Here is a 21,475-nt window from a genome sequence, read left to right as displayed (position 1 = left end):
TGGAACCCTGCCAAAGATTTGTCTGGTGGTTATTTTTGCCCGTTATTCTCTTATTTCAAGCTATCAACGTAGAATAAGCTACTGTGTATTTATTATAGGTAACTAAGCTTATGAACCAGATTAAATTTAAAAAAAATCTTATTACTAAAATCTGGTTCGGAAGTTTAAATAGGTGTAGGTATAAGAAAGCTGCTACACAATTTTTTTTTTGTGGATGCGAAAAAAACCATATAAAAATTCACTAGAACGTAGGTTGACTTATTTTGCTCCTATAGACTTGGATTCTCTAATTTCATGCTCTGAAACTATTATGGGTTTGATTTTTCAGCGGTCAACAGTGACATTTTTGGTCCAATATCAGGTGATCAAATGGTGGTAGAATCAGAATCCTCTCCTATTTGATTATTGAGTTTTATTATCAATGGCCTTTCCAGAACCCAATTACAAAATAAAATTTATTATTACCTTACATTCAATAAATGTACATATGAATAGGTAATATGCAGGGGTCGGACAAAAAGTGCGGATGACGTAAAAATGACGTAATCTTGCACACAGGTGATGTTTGAGTTTGTATTTAAACTTCCGTGTGACATGTAGTAACAAAGTAGTATTAATGAAGTAACAAAATAATCGTTATATTTATATTATATTAATACGACGACCGGTTGGCCTAGTGGGTAGTGACCCTGCCTACGAAGCTGATGGTCCCGGGTTCAAATCCTGGTAAGGGCATTTATTCGTGTGATGAGCATGGATATTTGTTCCTGAGTCATGGGTGTTTTTTATGTATTTAAGTATTATAAATATTTCTATATTATATATATCGTTGTCTAAGTACCCTCAACACAAGCCTTATTGAGCTTACTGTGGGACTTAGTCAATTTGTGTAATAATGTCCTATAATATAAAAAAAAAATTAAGAAAGTCGTAAATAAATCCATGGAATTAATAATACATTTATGCATTTTTTTATGAAATTACGGAAGTTTTCATTTTGTAGTTGCACCCAGGGTATGTTTGCTGCAATCATAAAATTTGTAAGGTTCATATTAAATTCACTTTGCCCTTTTTTTTTCTACGTTTCCGATGTTTGGTTGTCTCCAAATGTCTTTTAATATTGTTTACCTTCGTTGGTATATCTTGATTACAGCAAGAGCAGTATACGTGTTTGTCACTTACCTCCAAAAACGGAAAATTGACACAATATTCGAGTAAAGATGACATTTTAGAGCGTTTTCTTATACATTAGTAAATATAAATTTTAGCTAAATATAATCGTGAAGATACAATAGCTAAACAATAACGAAGTCAATTTATTGTTCATCTGATTGAAAATGTGTCAGTCAAAAACGTTACTCATTTCAAGTGGCGATATCGTTTAATAAAGAGGTTGATAAATGATAAGTGATAATTGTTTATGAAAATCAAAAATACTATTTGAAATCATCCTATAAGTGGTTTGACGTCATCCGCACTTTTTGTCCGACCCCTGGTAATATGTGTATGTAAGTTATTATAACGTTCCTCATTCCATGTTATGACTCGAGGGCATGTAAAGACCCATATTGAGTGATTACAGTTTTTATTTGCTTAATTGAAAGCAGTAGGCGACCGCGTTACTGTAATGAGTCACCGTGCTGAGTAGTGCACCCGCGTTTCAACAATGTATTCTTTGCTTTCGCAAAATGAACTCATAACATACGAACTTATAATTATATACCTACGTCAACCAAGATAGGGATTATTTGTTAACCTATGGTTTTACATTTTGATCAATTGAAACATTGGGTTTCAAACTAGTATTCGTTTGGAATTCAATGTTTTTATTTTATATAGGAATAACAAATGTGCTAAGTTTTAAAGAAACATGTCCAAGGGCTTATTCGGCTTGATAATGTGAAAGAACGTGTCGTGCCATCATCACTATTCCACATTCTTCAATTAAACAAAAATTACTTAGGACTTTTTACTCGTAAGTCTAACCAGTATGTCCGGTCCGTCCGTCGTTAGTACGTCGTAGTCTTTTTAGTCGTAAGTATCTATCTATCTAACCAAATACCTATCTTTTGGTTATAATTTCTAAGGCGGGGGATAAAGACAGTGTCACTAATTACCGGCCAATCTCACTACTTCCTGTTGTATCTAAAGTTCTTGAAAAGGTTATAAATAAACGTCTTAAACATTTCCTGCAAAATTTTAACCTACTGTCCAGTAATCAATATGGCTTTCGAAATAATATCTCAACTACAGATGCAATTAATCACGTTGTCGGACATATTGTCAATAAACTCGATTCCAAATCCAAATGCATAGGAGTATTTCTCGATCTAGCCAAGGCCTTTGACACTGTCTGTATCCCAATCCTTCTTGATAAACTACAGAAGCTAGGTATAAGAGGAACTCCTCACCAACTTTTCACTGACTATCTTACTGATAGAACTCAAATTGTTAAAATAGGTGAACATAATAGTCATGAGACGCTAGTAAAATTCGGGGTACCGCAGGGTAGCGTACTTGGCCCTACTTTATTTTTAATATATATAGATGGTCTATGTCGACTTAAACTCCAAAATGCTGCTATTGTGACCTTTGCTGATGATACTGTGCTTATGTTTGACGGACCATCATGGCATGATGTTAAATTCACTGCAGAAAAAGGCCTATGTCATGTTATGAATTGGCTCAATAATAATTCTTTATCGCTCAATCTAAGCAAAACAAAATATGTTACGTTTAGCATAAAGAACTCCATGCAACCTTCTAATTTTTGTATTCAAGCACACACTTGTCCGGACACTTACACAGCTCCCTGCAACTGCTACACACTTGAATCAACTAGTGTCGTAAAATATCTTGGTGTAAATATAGATCAAAATTTAAAATGGAACTACCACATTAATTCCTTATGCTCTCGAGTTAGGAAACTAATGTATATATTTAAAAACATTAGACATTTAAAAGATCCTGGTATTGTCAAGAATGTATATTTTGCACTCTGCCAGTCCATCATATCATACGGCATTGAAGTTTGGGGAGGTGCCAAAAAGTCTCACATGATTGCAATAGAACGAGCTCAAAGAGCAGTTATTAAGGTAGCTACATTCAAAAACTTCAGATACTCAACAACTGCTTTATATAAAGAATTTAACGTTCTATCAGTAAGACAGTTATTTATAAAAGCAACCATCTTATAACAACACAAGAAAGCGCCATATTCAAGAGTTTCTGAGAGAAGAAGAAACCGAATTTTTATCAATCCACCCAGTAGAACTAGTTTTGCCCATGACTTTGCTTTTTTCCTTGGTCCATTTCTGTACAACAAGATCTCCACAAGTATTAATTTAACCCAGCTTACAGTGAATCGGTGTAAAGCGGAAGTTACATCTTTTTTTGAAATTATATGATTATGATGAGACCGAAAAACTTCTAAAAACTACTGTCTAAAAATGTTAACCTAACCCAAAAAATTATTGCATAAGTTTCTTATATACGTTGGCCTTACATATATACAAATCCATCCATACATGCTTCTCGTGGTATTTAGAATCTCACATGATGTGATGACAACTACATACAAGCACACACACACACACACACACACACACACACACACACACACACACACACACACACACACACACACACACACACACACACACACACACACACACACACACACACACACACACGCACACGCATACGCACACGCACACGCACACGCGCACGCGCACGCGCGCGCATATATAAACACTTATTTGAATTTCCCATACCATTTGTTGAATTTGCAACCTGTATATGTATATATACTATATTCTCTTTATCTTTATATAAATATATATAACTAGTACTGCGGAGATACTGACTGTGTATATTGTGTGGTCTAGACTTACATAGATAGATTAAGTGTGTTCTGGGAGAGGTGGTGCATCCTGCCGTCATACAGTTCTTACTAGTACGGAGGAATCATTTCCTACTCTTACGAATTATATACTGTAAAGTTAAAAATGTACTAAAAGGAAATAAATAAATAAAATTTGGTTTCGTAAGTCATAGTTTTTAAAAACACTTCATTTATTACGTATTTCGTCATTGGTGATGAACATCCATTCAAAAAGTAATATTATTGACTTATGAAGTTTTGAGTAACGCTTGTGTCAGCTTCTTCTCTGCTTACCTAATGTACCTACTGCATATTTTACTTTCATAACGCGCAAAAAAATAACCATATTTTTTTTATGATATTAGGTTAGGGAATTTTATGTGAGTTTAATAGTGATCATAAAATACCTACCTATTTACCGAAAACTGCCGGGGAAGCCTTGGTATATGACGATATTTACATATCATTGCATATCTATTCTATGTAAGGAAGAGTGGGGGAACTGGGAACGGCGGGTAGTTAATAACAGTAAGATATACGAGTATAGTACTTCTAATTGCACAAATTTCACTAATTATATTATGTGTATGTGTATTACCGTAAGTTTCCCAGTAACATGTTTGTGACATATGGATTGACAGACAGACGGACGGAGGGACAGACTGATATGACGAAACTATAGGGGTTCCGTGTTTGCCATTTTGGCTACGGAACCCTAAAAAGTGAAACCTTTTCTATATTCTCACCAATTCGTCAAGCAAGCATCAACATTGCGTCTTTATTAAAGTTTCATGAACGTATACTTTTTAAATCTGTCATTTATCAAATTTCGAATATCGTTTATCAACGTCTCCTGCTTGCTTATTAGTCGTTTTGCCTTGTAAGCCGGCCAAGTAGGTAGAGTAAGACCAACATAAGTTGGCAGCGATTTTGACAACCCAGACAGTGCAAGTGTTATTTTAAATTATGACGTTTACTTAACATTTGCACAGGCTGGGCTATTAAAACCGCTGCCAACTTAGCTTGGACTGACTCTGTCCGTAATTCGATGCATTTGACGTGTGCCAAGAAATGGACGTGGCCCGAAACGAGCCGATGTCTACTTGCACACTTACCTATGATTTATGACAATCATCTTCAATGATAAATAATTTTATCTAATGTCTTATGTATGTGTCTTATGTCTAGCGAGACTTAGTGAAGGATGAAGTGTTTAATCAAATTTAAATTGCCGTGAGACATACTAACAAAAATTAACGGTTGACACTCAGGTATGTTTAGTCACTCGCGTGACATGTTTCGGAGAGCCTAGGTCTCCTTCCTCCAGCACTAACAGTGCGAGCAGCGTTCACGACGGCCGTGCTTCGCGTGCTCAGCACTGTAATGTACGTGATACTTACTAATAGCCCCTGTTTAGCCTATTCTCACAAAATGGTAACTACGGCACCCTACACCGAGCATGGCCCGATATGCTCTTGGCCGATTTATTCTATAAATAAATATTATAGTTAAGACAATTTTACACAGATCAACCTAGTCCCACAGTAAACTCAGTCATGCTTGTGTTGTGGGTACTATACGATGGTATATATAATATTTAGTTATATATAAATACATATCGTCATAGAAAACATCCATAACTCAGGAACAATATTCGTGATGAACACACAAATAAATGCCCATACCAGGATTTGAACAAGGGACCTCCTGCTTCGTGAGCAGGGTCACTACAGACTAGGCTAGCAGGCCGTTAATTATATAATGCAGTGCTTACAAGACGTCGTATAGCTGACGGTCTGATTTCCTTTTATTTAAAGCAAAACTCAATCAAAAAGTACACGCTATGGACACGGCAGAAAAGAATGAGAACCATTCATGTATTGAACAAAATCGCACGTAAGCAACTTTATTAAAATGGTCTGTCTAGCATTCATTATACCCCTGTCTAGTTTCCAATTCTTTTGTTGGCAATGGTCGTTGCATGGATGCATGAATAAATTGTTTCTGATTTGAGAGTGGTAAAAAACTGGTAGGTCGAGATCCCTTTCTCATAGAAAACCTTTTGTATTAGTTATAGTAAAAGGTGGACTATTAAAGGGCGCGAATCAGGTCTGTCGTATGTGATAGTGTACAGTAGCCGGTGCAGTGGGCGATGGTTCGATATGGCTGACATCATCCAAGTTCTCCTTCTTGAACAAAATAGTTCGCTCAAATATCGACCTTGTTATCTGGGCAAGAAAACACAAGTTTTAATGATAGATTTTGTAAATTATGTTCGTTCTAAATGATTTTAACTTTACCCGCTCCGCGACCCCAGCTCTGTCATAAACTTCTCAATAGAAACCAGTCAAGGGCAACTTACTATTACACAGATCATACCGCACATGTGGAATGTTGACTATTTCTTAACAATATATTGCGTTTTAAATCTAAAGACTTCAGGTATCATATCATATCCTATCTGAAGAACATATTGAGTAAAACGATAAAATAAAATATTAAATAAACGTACATATGTATATGATTCTGCTAAATGTGTCTCTATATTTTTTGAAGTGAAAACTTCTTTAGCGGCGCTGTGCACTTTTTGGGATGGGGAAAAAATGTTTAACTCGCGTCAGGGCGTCAGGTGTCACGTGACCGTCAGATTGAAAATTGGTAAGACGGACATGTGACATCTTGGTGACGTGCAAATTGAATGTCATCGAAGCCTGGTTACTTTTGAAAAATCGTATCTCATTCAAGTGTGACATTTTATTTTCTTCATAATCAAAGTGCTGTCATAACGGTTAAAGAGGTTTAATCTTTGTTAATTGTGTTGTATTGTATCTTTGTGTTGTTGGGTGTCCATGATTGTAGATACTCAAATTTCTCCTTACCAAAAAGTTAAATAACAGAAAAGAAGCGTGATTGTTTTACTTAATATGATGGTGAACGATTCATTAACATTTACTGATTGTGTAGGCTGTAATCCTGCTCACGTCACATGAATTACTCTGTATATGTTATATATTACTTAACACTAAAATTCGCATTTCATAATATCTTCCACACTCAAATTTATTTATGTAGGTATAATAGAGAATTATCTCTTTTTATAAAACTGCTAATCAATTTCTCCAAAATATCAAAAATGCACAAAGTTAATATTCAAGTTTTCACTTATGCCGGCACTCCCGGAGTGCAACCCGTTGTTTTTTTTTAATAATAGTATTATAAAACAGACCAGGATATAGGGAAAAATAAAAGAACGTTGCCTGATAGGTTCAAAGTATTCTACCTATAGGTTAAGAGCATGTAGAAACAAATCAGTTTATCGGCGGCACGGTCACGCCTCGCGTCTTTATTTGTTGTCGGCGAGTAATGGGAGTGCGTGCGCACTGTCATCGCCCGCCGCCGCTGCGCCTTACTCACAACACTTACTGACCACATCGCCCTAACTGAACCACTATATTGTGATCTCTGATTACAGTTCTTCATTACGGGCGTAGGGCATATTATAATAGGAACGAGCTTACGAACAAGACGAAATGTATTGTGAATTCGGTTGGCTGCTCCTGCGCTACTCCAGCTCCGTATTCACTGCCATTTAAAACAATGGACGAGTACCTAATCATTTGCTCTTTCGTGCCCTTACGGTTTTAACAGGCACTCGTATAGCTTTAATATTCATGGCGATTAGTCTTTTGTGTAAACTGTAGGTTACATTTACAATACCGGTGTTTTAAAATAATATAAATTTACCAAATAAACACTGAAAGGAAAAAATAATATTTCATCAGAACCTCAGGCACAGTAACTGAGAAATGATTCATTTTATTAATTGAATCGAGAGCTTTGAATGTTAACATAAAGATTCTATCCTATACAATTAATAGGCAAGGGGCTTATTGGAGAAATTGATAAACTAAGTAGTCTTGTTAACATTAATAGGTATAAGTTGAATAAATAGTTCTGGAACATGCTTTTCATCATCTTTGATTCCAATTCTAAAAGATTATTCCTGCAAAATGTATATGCAAAGTTTGAAATACATGATTACTATAAATCTGATACGGTAAAGTAACCGATATTTATATTATTTATTGTATACAAAAAACTTGGCATTGATATGTTATGTTTAATCCCATAATGACTACTGGCTTAATGTGAGATGAGCAAAAGTAATAAAATCATAATCATAAATATTACAAATATTATATGCTTTTACATATTTAGGAAAATAACTGCTTAAATAATAATTTTGCGTGCATAAAACATGTCCGATAAATATTCCTGAGTGTTAACTCGTATTTCATACCATCAAAAATCCATCTTGGTTGAAAATAAACAAACCCCAAGGAACATGATCAATCTTAGACAATATAGAAATTGTGTTAGTGCAACGAATCAGTGCACTCCCTAATTGTTCGGCATTGTCATGGGCACGTCGCGGCACGGGCATGGGTCCATTCAGCCGCGACCGCGCCGTCATAATGAGATGCAGTGCTCCCTCCAGATGTGGCGCAGGCGCGGCCCAACACACCCGCTTTTTGTTTCAAACCCCCTTTTTTTGCCATTCCTTTTCTTTACAGACGGACGCTAACAACTATTATTGATAGCATAAATTATTGCTCTCACAATAAAGTACTTAGAACACGAAACCGTAGTATTAGTTATTGAGTTATTGTAGTAGCGTGGGATAACTCTCTTTACTAACAATTATATTATTGCTCAAAAATGTAAGAAGTGTCCATAGTCTAGGTAGAGGTCACATTTCTTCAGTTACTTACACTAGTTTAAATATTTTATTACTTTACATGTTGAATTTTAATCAACATGTACGTTAATCAATAATTAAGCTCATTTTTCACTTTCTGCGTGCATACTTATTTAACAGATACGTGACGTGTTTTATATGTTGAGATATATATAAACGATCCGAATAAAATACGTTAAATTACATTAGCAATTGAAGTTAACTCTTCAATCTGTCATGTAGAAATGTGTTTCGAACTCAAATTTTATGCCGTGAAATTATTATCCTAATTAACTTAATATAGAGCGCTCCAAAAAGTTCTTTCGAGATTCAGATTTCAAGTAATTTCTCCAGTATGCAAGAAACATTTAGTATAATTTGAATATACAATAAATTAGTAGTGTAACTTGTAAGAATCATTAAATCCTCATTTATGAATATTTCAGTCGCTCTTTTTATTTAGGTACATCTAAATATAAATTGGAATGTGATGCGGAGCCCAGCTCGCTCCGGTGGTTGGTCGCGTTTATTTATGTTGCTTTACTCAACACTGCTACCTACACCACATGTGCGTTTACGACAAGTCGCCACCGAACAAGTAATCAATTTTTATAACCGATTTAATTCACCAAGCCTTTTAAAAAAAAACTCCTCAGACAATATATGACTACACAGACACATAATATGTTAAATCACATAATCATTAAGGCATAGTGAACCAAGATTCAAATCAAACTTTGAATAAAAAAGTGAACATATTCCTATCCCGTAAATTTTCACTTTCTCGAAAATTTCAGCTATTAAAAGCAAATACAAGATGGGTAATTAATACACTTAGAAACACAACCAGGAAAGAATATAAAGTCCTTTGAGAAGCTTCTGCGACACATGTTAGCCGCGATGATGCGATTTCCGGACCCGCGGTCACGCCCGCGCAGCTCCATACTTCTTTACATTCCATACGATAATAAGCACTATGGGAAGTAAGGAAGCACGGAACTCGCGCAAAGCTTCTTTTCTATCTTGTTTCTTGAGATGTCTTCACTCTTGACAACTTGTAGCTTCAATCCTCGATGACAATAGTTATACCGGCACACTAACGTTTTACACGTGACGCCATCCCCGGGTAAAAGTTATGGCAGCCGCTCGCGAGATCCCACCCAGTGGTGGCGGAAGGGTGGGTCGCGACGCAGCGTGGTGGCAGCTCGCAGAGCACTGGCGGCGCGCGCGCTGCGCACGCGCAGACCAGCTCTAAAAATGGAGTCAACCGCCGGCTTTCGCTCGCGACTGGCGAGTACCATCCATTCCAAATTTGTATTTTCCCGAAATAGACCCGGCGGCGGGCGTCCGTCGGATCGGTTTCCCGAATGTGCACCGACTTGCAACATGCGGTAACTGGACGAGGTGCACGAGCGGAGGGTGGTTGCGGGCGCGCTCCTCGGAGGCTCTTATGTAAGGAACACCGTGGCCCGCGTTACCGCGCCGCGTGACGACCGCTTCGAAAATAAACGTCTGCAGGCCGAGTGCGACGTCGACGGGCGCGGGCGCCACATGTGCGCGCCCGTCAACGTTCCGATACTCGCGCGCTGGAGGGGAGGCTATTATTAGTTATACACCATCCACCACTGTCACCTCCCGCGGGGTAGCCAGGCTATACATAGTTCCGATCATGAGATCTGGCAATCCTCAGCGTTCACTGAACTTCTGAAACAACACCGAACTCATAAATTCAGCTAATACATTGTTAATGTCCAGTTTAATATTAAACGAATTTAATTAAAAATAAGTTCTTTGAATCCATTACTTAGTTGAATGAGAAATTCTTTAATTATCTTTTTGGTCTTTTTAGTAGATATATAGTATGTTCCCTCAGGATAAAAATTGCCTACATAATGTGAATACTTTTTATTGTTCGTCAGCTAGTGTGCGACACAGGTCGAGCCGCGTACTCGGGCGGCGAGTGCCCGAATCCACCGCAGCCTGTAAACCTCGGCACTCGTTCACTCGCTCAGTCAATAAAAGAATTTTGGCAAACTTTCACAGACAAGCTTGTGGGACTCCGGCCAACTCATCTTTTGTCTGCTTGAAGGGAACAAAATAGTAAGCAGGAAATTCTCATCATATTACAGACCGTGTAGCGACTTAGATATGAGTAGTTTGGTAGGTATTTTCTGTTATAAATGAAAACAGATTACCTATTATGTGATTTGCAAATGTATATCTATGTATCATATCATAAATTACAAATTGTAACAATGTGTATACATATGTGGATATTTTGTTGTTGTCAGTAGTTCTACAAAACGTTCTATGTAAAATTTCTTTAAGGAGATGATTCGTGTATCAAAGAATTTTTAGTTAAAATACATCTTTTAAGAATTATTATTTTAATAACAATGTATCATAACCGTTAAATAATACCACAGTGGTCAACAGTGAATGACAATGATATATTAAATATATTAATGAAGTTGCAATAATTAACGTATTTAAGGTAATTTAGTTATTTGACTATTAAATATATAACAGGACTTGTATACAGTTATGATCAATAGAATTTACTTAGTATGAAGAAATATACTCATGTACTCGATTCGACGATCCAGTTTCATTTAAGAGTAACGGGGACGGCTGCTTCTCCATACAAACATAGTCCCCATTTTCCTCTCTGGATATTGACATTATAGAAAATATTTTTACATAATTTGATATATCGCAGGGAAATGATGAAAACAGAGATTTGAACAAATCACCAAGGGATATGATCAAATCACGCAGGATGTTAAAATGGCGAATCCATATCATCATTTCCCTGACTCTGTTTAGCGAAAAGACAAAATCGGCCAATAAACGCGACACGCTTTTTCATTTCACTAGATTTGTTTACGGATCATACAAATTTTTAAATGGTCCTAACTCTCAAAATAATTATAAATTCAAAAAAAACACGTAGGGAGATAGCTGTGGTTGATATACATCAAATTTTTACAAAATATTTTCAATAATGTTAATATCCAGAGAGGAAAATGCGGACTACGTTTGTATGAAAAGGCGATTTCGAACGGGTCCTCCACTTTCGTCTTAATTCGATTTAGTGAATGTTAATTCGGCCATATTTATTACAGTTATCTACAAGGGTACTACCAAAAACTTACCTAAATTCGCCTTTGGTGTGGTTTACATTCTGCAGGACTGATGAAAGTGGGTGAAAAATGCAATTTATGCATAAATATCACAGACTGTTAAACTTATGCCATTACGATTTAAATATGAGCAAAACACTTGTCTGTTATTTCTCGAACTGGTGTGTGACAATTTAAAATAATGTCATAAAAAGCAATTTGTCATATCTTATGACTTTTATATTAATAATATTAGTAGTATGCATTGTATGACTTTGTAGACTGTATATTCTACTTACGATTGTTTCCTAATATTAAATATATGTATATCATACATATTTCTCAACAGGAACCAACCAACAAGTTTTAATTATATTTAAGTTATATAATTATTTACACTCAAGACTAATGGAGACGGGATACTTTGACTTTTCTATAGAAAGTGGCCAGCTGTCGCAATAAAGTACGTTTTTCAAGTTTTCAGTGGACGATGATGGTTTAGCGAGAAAAGTAAAGAATCGCAGCGAAGCTGGCCGCAGAGCGAAGCAACTGAACGTCCAAAGAGCGTCTGTTGAATATTAATGCGACATTGTTATTGGCCACTAGTGCCCGCTGCTGCCCCAATCGCACATTTCCATAACTTACTATTCCCGATCCGTTGGGAATCAGCTCACTGTAGGAATATGATCACTTGGACCACTAATATCTAACCAGTAAATTCAGTTTTATCTCAAAACTCTGCTTCTTATCTACATAATCTCCAACTGTGTCATGTAAACGAACAATAGCTCGGTTCCGAACCTGGGGGTAATTACCCCCACTGAAGTTAAAAACTCATTCCATGGGAGTAACAGAGTTGTTACTAAAATTAATTTATAGGTGCTTGCATTGATTGCATCATTTTAAAATAGGGGTAAAATCAGTCTCCCTAAAAGGTCACAGTGGTAAAATATAGAAAATATTAGGAACCACAGTTAACTATGGTATTGATTTCGTTATAAAAGCGTCTCCTATTATAATATGCTTACTTACTTCCAATGTTTTACAATTTTCCAGTAAGTAATCATGTGTTAGTAATGATTGTGAATATTGCTACCGTACAACAACGTCCATCAGGTACAAATACTAAGTGCTGGTTGCTTTAATTGCTTTTTCGTATTACGATCAACACTAGTACATAGGTAATTGCGTGAGATTGCCCATGAAGAGTTATTTGATAAGGTATGACTAGATTTTGCAAAACTAAGTTAGCAGTAGCTTCATATCTTAAAAAAACCGGACAAGTGCGAGTCGGACTCGCCCACCGAGGGTTCCGTACTTTTTAGTATTTGTTGTTATAGAGGCAGCAGAAATACATCATCTGTGAATATTTCAACTGGCTGACTATCACGGTTCATGAGATACAGCCTGGTGACAGACGGACGGACAGACGGACGGACAGCGGAGTCTCAGTAATAGGGTCCCGTTTGACCCTTTGGGTACGGAACCCTAAAAACGCCTCTTCTCTAACAGGCGTTTCAGCAGCTATGCCGTTCCATTCAGACAACTTATTAAGAACGGTTTATCAATATCCAATATTAAATATAAAAACCGGCCAAGAGCATGTCGGGCCATGCTCAGAGTAGGGTTCCGTAGTTACTCTTCCGTCACAATAAGCTAAACTGGAGCTTAAAGTATGGTAGATTGTTAACCAACGGATGAACTGTGGGTGTACGTCTTTTTACTATGAAGGGGAAACTTTTGCGATAACTCAAAAACAGCTAAACTGATCATATCCGCTATAGTTTTCATTTAATGTCTTTTTTAAGTTCTACTTCTAAGATTTTTTTCATATTTTTTGGACCTATGGTTCAAAAGTTAGAGCCTGTTAGAGTAAAGTTGGACACATTTTTTTTTCTTTCGGAGCAATTATCGCCGTATATATATATTCACTTTATCAAGAAATGTTTGTTGAAGACCCCTATTAGTTTTGAAAGACCTTTCCAACGATATCCCACACTGTAGGGTTGAAGCAAAAAAAAATGTTCACCCCCACTTTACGTGTAGGAGAGGTACCCTAAAAAAATTAATTTTTTTGATTTTATTGTACGACTTGGTCGGCTTTATTGATTTATATATTCATGCCAAATTTCAGCTTTCTAGCACTAACGACCACGGAGCAAAGCGTCGGATAGACAGACAGACAGACAGACGGACATGGCGAAACTATAAGGGTTCCTAGTTGACTACGGAACCCTAAAAATAAACGTGTTATAGGTAATGATGGAGAGATAATTAATAAAATATAAAATATGTATATTTTTATTATTCTTACATTAACAGTAGGTTTTTATGTTCATTACGACTTTTAAATTTAAAGGAAACTAACATTGAATTGGAACAAGTGTAATTTAAAAAAAATTGAAAAGTGAAAAGCACTAGTTCGCGAAAACCAACTTTCTGCACGCTAAACAGCAACGTAAAGTTGCACTTTTTGAGCAATTGTATTAAAAACGCTTTTTTTGCCGTTTGGTAATTTAAGTGTTTTATAAAGGGCGCTTTAACAATGAACAATGTCTCCTACCTTACCTAGTGTTGGCATAGAATCGAGTCTTTGGTTTGGAGTAATTCTAATGTAAACTCCATATATTATGTCGAATGTTGATTACTTTTAAACTTGAGCCTTCTATAGGCTCTCGCGCCTTTTTAGACAATTTAAAGACGCGTTGTTTAACTTAACAGTAATAGTTTACATACACAAAACGAGTTATAGCTGATAATTTTATTTACTTTGATTTATTAGTCTCAAAGTCATTTTAAGGCCCGGTAAGTTCAAGTTCTTCTCTCTCTCTCTCTCACTGAGCGTAAACGTGAGCGAGATGGAAGTGCGTGCCCGGGAGCACGGATATCATGTTTTTTTATTTGAATTTTTTGTTAGTTTAAGTAAAAATAAAGTAATCGATACGTTCCCTCAAACATGATAATGCCGATTTTAGAAGCCTTTTCATATTTTTTGCTTTTGTGCACAATTTTTGACTTTTGTTCGTGATGTTTTTCTATCTAGCGAAAACTCAGAATTCGAATCAATAGTGATCCAAAAAGCGCTACGACTTTATAAAACTACTTTTTCTGAACCTACTGCACACACGCTTTACAGACGTTCGACTCACAGCTTGAAAACTGAGTTCTTTGAATTTAGACTCATTAGACTCAAATTCTTACCTACACTACTCCTGCTTTCACTAACCCAGAAGTCCTCACCTTTCCCCGCTACAAATTTTAAGCTTGGTATTTCGAATATACCGCTCGTGCTGGAAGTGTTGCGAATAAAATGCCTAAAGGGCGAAAAGGTTCGGTACTGAAAAGCTACGGTCGCGGTTCCAAAACCGACACAAACAGTCACAGGCAATTTTACGAAAATATTCACGAGGTAAAAGAACGTAAGTACCGTTTTTGTCCCAATGTTTTTCAACATGGGAATTGTGGAAGAATAGCAATGGGGCTACGGTTCGCCGTAATCAGACTTCAGATTTATATGTAAATTTTTAATTTTTTTATGAGTTATGATTGGGTGAGCTGAGGGTAGGAGTGCTTACTGAACTTTATTAATGATTCAACGAAAAATGATCCTTACGAATTAAAATTTGTACTAAGTGCGTACATTTGCATATTGTTTGTAAAGTAACACGTCAATGGCTAAAAAAATAGTCAGTTTTCTTCTGTACCATTAAAATTTATCTTTTTCGAAAGTTTCAATGCTTTATGGGAGCTACATAACTGTACAACATTTAAATAAACAAACATTATAGGACATTCTTACACAAATTGACTAAGTCCCACAGTAAGCTCAATAAGGCTTGTGTTGTGGGTACTTAGACAATGATATATATAATATATCAATATTTATAAATACTCATTACCCATGACTCAGGAACAAATATATGACATAGGACTTTAATTTTTAATTTAAAATTGTCGTTATAAAACCAAGGTACAATATGATATTCATATCACTTCGATATAAAAGTACATACATAATGTGCGTATACATAGATCATGTTTGCATTCAGTCAGCCTTGTATACATATAATTCATTGTAATAGACGGCAGCAGAGTAATCATAGTGGATGTAATGTATATTGCGGTGGTGCGTTCGCAATGCATCCATGCTAAGGGATGTGGCTTAGGACATGTTAATGTTGCCGACTGTACCTGTTCAACCTACTCATCTAATGGCTCCTCTACACGATGGACCATCATAGTGGTCCACTAAGCTGGGCCAGCGTGTAGAGAGGGTAGTGGTGTCGGATGGCTTATGGCGCGCGGGATGGCGGTGGGATGGCCGCGGTGTCGGTTTTTCGTCCGCACATCAAAGGCAGTGGACCAGCGATGGCTGTCCGCATCTACACGTGGCCCATCCCTCAGTGCGTGCTCGAACGCGGTCGAGTGAGGACGTTCGTGCTGTGTATTATTTTGATTAAAAATGACGAGTATGTGGCCGCATCACGAAAGAATAAAGTTTTTAGAGTTATATCGGGGAGAAAGCGTAACATGGAACCCCAAACATAAAGACCAAAACTATAGAAATAAGGTAGCAGGATATTAAAAAAACAAGTTTTTATAACAAATAGTGCACGAATTAGTTAGAGGATTAGGAAAATTACTTATACATTACGCAGACATCTGTATATACAGTACATTCACAATTTAAATAAATAAATATACCAATAATAAAAGAAATTAATATTAGATACCTACATATCTAAATATACATACATAAATTATATATATATGCACAATATATACCAACACAGCGGCACATTAAGGAAGAGACAAGTAATGATTTTTAGTAAGGTTTCAAAGCTTTGAAGAGTTTATTGCACAAATTTAAATTGACTTAGGTGACAACCTGTGTGGCCTAGTGGGTAGTGACCCTGCCTATGAAGCCGATGGTCCCGGGTTCAAATCCTGGTAAGGACATTTATTCGTGTGATGAGCATGGATATTCGTTCCGGAGTCATGGATGTCTTCTATGTATTTAAGTATTTATATGTATTTAAGTATTTTTTTTAGTTCTATGTGTTTAGAGCTCAACGAGGGGGGGTGGGGTTAGGGTCGGCAACGCGCATATAACTCCTCTGGAGTTGCAGGTGTACATAGGCTACGGAGACTGCTTACCATCAGGCAGGCCGTATGCTTGTTTGCCACCGACGTAGTATAAAAAATAAAATAAAATAAAAATGTATATGTTATATGTATATCGTTGTCTAAGTACCCACAACACAAGCCTTATTGCGCTTTCCGTGGGACTTAGTCAATTTGTGTAATACTGTCCCATAATAACTATAATAAGTAGTTTATTTATTCATTGCGATGGATAGATAACATCCACCATAATCTTCTACGTCATTTCTTTTTAATTACTTTATTATTGTGCAGATTAAGAAAAGGTTGGTACGTGGCGTATAAATAAATTGCTGCAGCGGCTAATGCTCCCACGTCCATCTTGGAAGACGAATAGATCGCAACTGAATGTCGCCATCGTGTAGTGGCGTGTCAGCCATTGCATGGCCATCTCGCTGGGCCAGCGCTGGGCCATCGTGAAGAGGAGCCATAACGCGCTTTAATTGAGAGTGTTTTTTTTTTACACTGACAATACACTCGGCCATATTTACCCAAGTGTGCCATCACTTTCCCTAACTTAATATCGGAATCGAAAGTGATAGGGTCGTATTTGCACGAATATGAAGGACAAATATTTTGCGAGCTTCTGAATTTCCGTAGCCACCTTCACCATCATTCATCAGGAGAACTGAATGAAAATAATATTTCGTTGTCATCTAACTTGCACTTGTTGATGCAAGTGCAATTTTACCCTAGGTACAGGGCAACGCAAAGGAGGGTAAAGTGTTTTTCAATATGTGTGTATACGTGTATATATGTGTGTACATATATATGAACCTATGTTTATTACTTTTGGCACCATAAAGACCAACGCGTGGTCCGATTCTGATGTTTCTAATATTTCTAGCGTCAATCGAGTAGTCTTCATTGTCTAAGTGTCACTTAAGACATGAAGGTATCAGACGCCATATTGTGAAAAAGAAAAACCCGCCACTGGCTGGTGTAAAAAAAAAATCAAATCGGCATATTGTGTCAAGTGGGGTTCATCAAATTATTTAGTTTTCATTGACCGTTTTTAATTTTTAATTACAATTCAGTATCTAAGCCACGCAGTTTTCATAGCAAGGTAAGACGAAAGTGAATATTTTAATAATAAATAAAATGTAATCATTATGTTTGCTAGGCCGATGATGCTTCCCACGTCGCTCGTACTGCTTGTACTATGCAATCTCGATTTCGTGAGGACTCGAAACTGCGAGATCTCGAGCGATTTCTCGATATTCAATCTATTAGCAAGTACCCTAAACAGGTAGTATGTGTATATTGAATCCTTAGGGATTTTTGATTGAAATAACTTATTTTTAACTATTTTGTCAAATCTGGATCTCAATAGTCTCACGGTAGAGATCTCTAAAGACCCAATCTCGATTCAGATTTTTCGCGCGAGATTTGTATCGCCATTCATGGTTCGAGCTTAAAATCTAACGTATAACGAAAAAAAGATATCTCCTCAGGACTATATAGTCGGAGATGAAAATGGACGTTTATGCCTGAGTTATACACTCTGCTTTTCTCTTCGATTGCGAGGAAATTATACAAAAATATCCAATATTTTAAGATATTTTGCTGTATTTTTTCAAAATCCTAGTCAGGCTGTTCGAGGACGCGCCGGTCAGGAGCACGGCGGTGGGGGGCGCGCAGGTGGGGGCAGTTTGTATGGCAGATTTTGAACTTTATATTTAAGTTAATAAGGGTGTAATAAGCAATTTTATGCCGCTTACATGCAACTTAAATGTCAGTTTTACGAGCATTGCAAGTGGAAATTAAACTTTTTGCCAGATGGGCCCCTGATTTTTTTAACGAAATATTTGTACGTACACAGATCTGTTATAATTGATCAGATGGCCATTTCACACTCTGCGTTTGAATTATACTGAAAGAAGCCCCGGAAGTGAAATAAACGCACGTATAAACAGAAGCGCTGTATATGACAGGGAGCAGAATTTCAGCGCGTTATCATGATAATGCAGAGATTTTATTGTCCTTGTAAAAGACAATCCTGTAATGGTGTGCCTACCATTAGGTGAATATGTAGGTCTGCTTTACAATTATAATAACTCTTGTCTCCGGCGTGCAGCGGTCGCGCCCGCGCCCTGCCGCCCCGCGCCGCCGGCCCCACGCCCGCACTGTGTCAATATCGTATAATTTGTGTTCGGCACTCGCCACTCCAATACCATTTTACTATTATACCGATACCGATTTATGCCGCTCACACGACGTAAAACTCCCCGGAAACTACCGGACGCCATCCCCAAACAAGATAAAATTCGTAACACTATAAATCAGACATTCAAAATAAACAAAAGTATTCGCGTCCTTAATTGCAGCTTGCGGAAAAAGTTATTATTTTGTTTTCCCTGTTGTTTATTCAGAACAGTTTGGCCACAGAATTATGTAGAGAAAGAATACAATCAAATTATTTTTGTTGGTAACCGGACCGGAAGCAGTATGTTTTCTCGTTCGTTTAGTTTTTTTTTTTTTTCAGACAACTAGCTTGCTCGATGTTGATTAGCATCGTATTTAAATTGTATAGTTTCTTCAATACTGAGGAGAGATGCTCTGATACTAAACGTAGCCTGAGTATACTTCTGGAAACACCATTCAACTCACCATACTGTGATGTTGTGTAATATATCCATTGTTGTCATCCAATCACTTACAATATGCACTTGATTCTGTTTCAAAAATTTCACCAAGTAAATGCATTGAATCGTCTACATGTATATTTATGAAAAACGCGGTCCGTATCACATTGTAATTCATATGAGATGCACGGATTTCCTTGGAAAACAAAATGTAACGGTTAGAAATGAGATTGTATATTTGATGGGTCGGGTGTTGGATGCGATAAATCCGATTGCATGGGTGTGCACGGGCCACGCGCGTGGTCGCGCCGAACTCGAGGAGACGAGCGGCCGGGCGCGCCGGCCTGCCGCTGCACGCGCAGTGAGTAGACCCGGCACCGCCGCTCGGCCTCGTTTGACCTTATTTAATTAGTTCGTTCGTTTTTACTCTTTGAACGTAACGTAGCATATTAAAATGTGTACCACTTAATTTATTGTTTCCATCCATTCAATTGTCCGTTGGTAGTTTCAAATCCGACTTTTTGAGTTTATCGACCTTGCCGACATCGTCACCGATTCTGGCTCTACATTTAAATATATAAAGTCGAATTTCGTTTTAGTAGGCGTAGGTAGCAACAATAGAATAGAAAGCCCACATATTTTTACGATAAGTATTCCATAATCATATTTTAAAAATTAATCAAATATAATCACGTGTTCCGACAAATGAATGCCAAACCCTGAAGAAATTGGTTTATTATTACCACCTCAACTTCTTTTACGTGATGTAACGTCCAAATAAAATAGTAGGTACTTATTCAAGTTTTATAACGTTACTATCTAAGATCTATCTTTCCACAGTTAGTCGTGTTTGGATCTGAAACTTGTAAGTGATGCTACGATCTCTTGAGTTATTTCTGTTTCGGTTCAACCAACTCGACATATCGGTTCTGCCTGGAGATTTAAATCAGAGTGTATATATTTGCGGCGTAAAGCATATTGAACGTTTTTCAACAATCTCTACCATTTTTCCAAATGCCAAAATCTTGTTCATGCGACAACAAGACAGAACCCAAGTTAAATAACTTCTCACGCACGCTTAGCACATTTATCAAGATTAAGATTATATACATACCAATTTACTCTAGTGATATACATATATATACCAAAATATCTGAGTTTATGAGAATGGATTATGTTTTTTGACAGTTATAGCGTACCACGTGCCGTTTATAGTAGACCCGTCAAATAGAAAATTTTATATTTATGTCAATTAATCCGTTAAGTACTTAGTAGTTTATTCAAGTAGGTAGGGTGTACAAATAAATTTACTCTAGCGAGCTACTATTTACTTAGTCAGGTCATAAGTTCTGTCACAAAAAGTGTTGACTGATAAAATATAAACAAAGCTTTTAATAAAAAAACTAGCTTGATTTGAAAGTTTTTTGTATAGTGATCAAAACGTTATATAATTAGTTTAAAATTTAGATCGCAACTTTATTTACTACTTGTTTACTTTGGGATTGTCGTTAGATGCAGGAAGGAGTAAAAATCATTGTCACATTAATAATATAAGAATAATTTTTTATTTGTATGAACCTACTTTATTAGAACCATAAAACGTTATTTAATTAAATACCAGCATTTGATTCCCCGACAAGTCGGTACTTCAACTAATACCCTTCAAACTTAAGGTACTTTTCATTAACACGTTTATTTTTGACTGCCATCCAACGAGTAGGTTTGGTAAAACATGAACAGTTACAATTACCGTGTCACTGAAAAGTACCTTAAGTTTAAAGGGTATTAGCTGACGTACAGACTTGTCGGAAAACTAAATGCTGGTGATGAAATAACGTTCTAATAAAGTAGATTTATACAAATAAACAATTGTACCTATTTTATTAGTGTGACACTGATTTTTACTACCTTTTATAAAGTATAATTTTTCACAACCCACCCGCGTATTCGCGTCTAACGACAATCCCAAAGTAAATAAGTAGTA

The 21,475-nt window shown here is 36.7% G+C and overlaps 1 protein-coding gene across 1 annotated transcript in view; it reads left to right on the top strand.

Moving 5' to 3' along the window:
- Positions 1–21,475, top strand: part of LOC133517825 (E3 ubiquitin-protein ligase MIB1) — a 346,372-nt gene that overhangs the window by 314,573 nt on the left and 10,324 nt on the right. The gene's annotated exons all lie outside the window — the stretch shown is intronic.

Source organism: Cydia pomonella, chromosome 5 (genome assembly GCF_033807575.1).
Source record: "Cydia pomonella isolate Wapato2018A chromosome 5, ilCydPomo1, whole genome shotgun sequence".
In the NCBI taxonomy this organism is placed as follows: Eukaryota; Metazoa; Arthropoda; class Insecta; order Lepidoptera; family Tortricidae; genus Cydia; species Cydia pomonella.
This window is presented reverse-complemented; position numbering and strand designations above follow the sequence as displayed.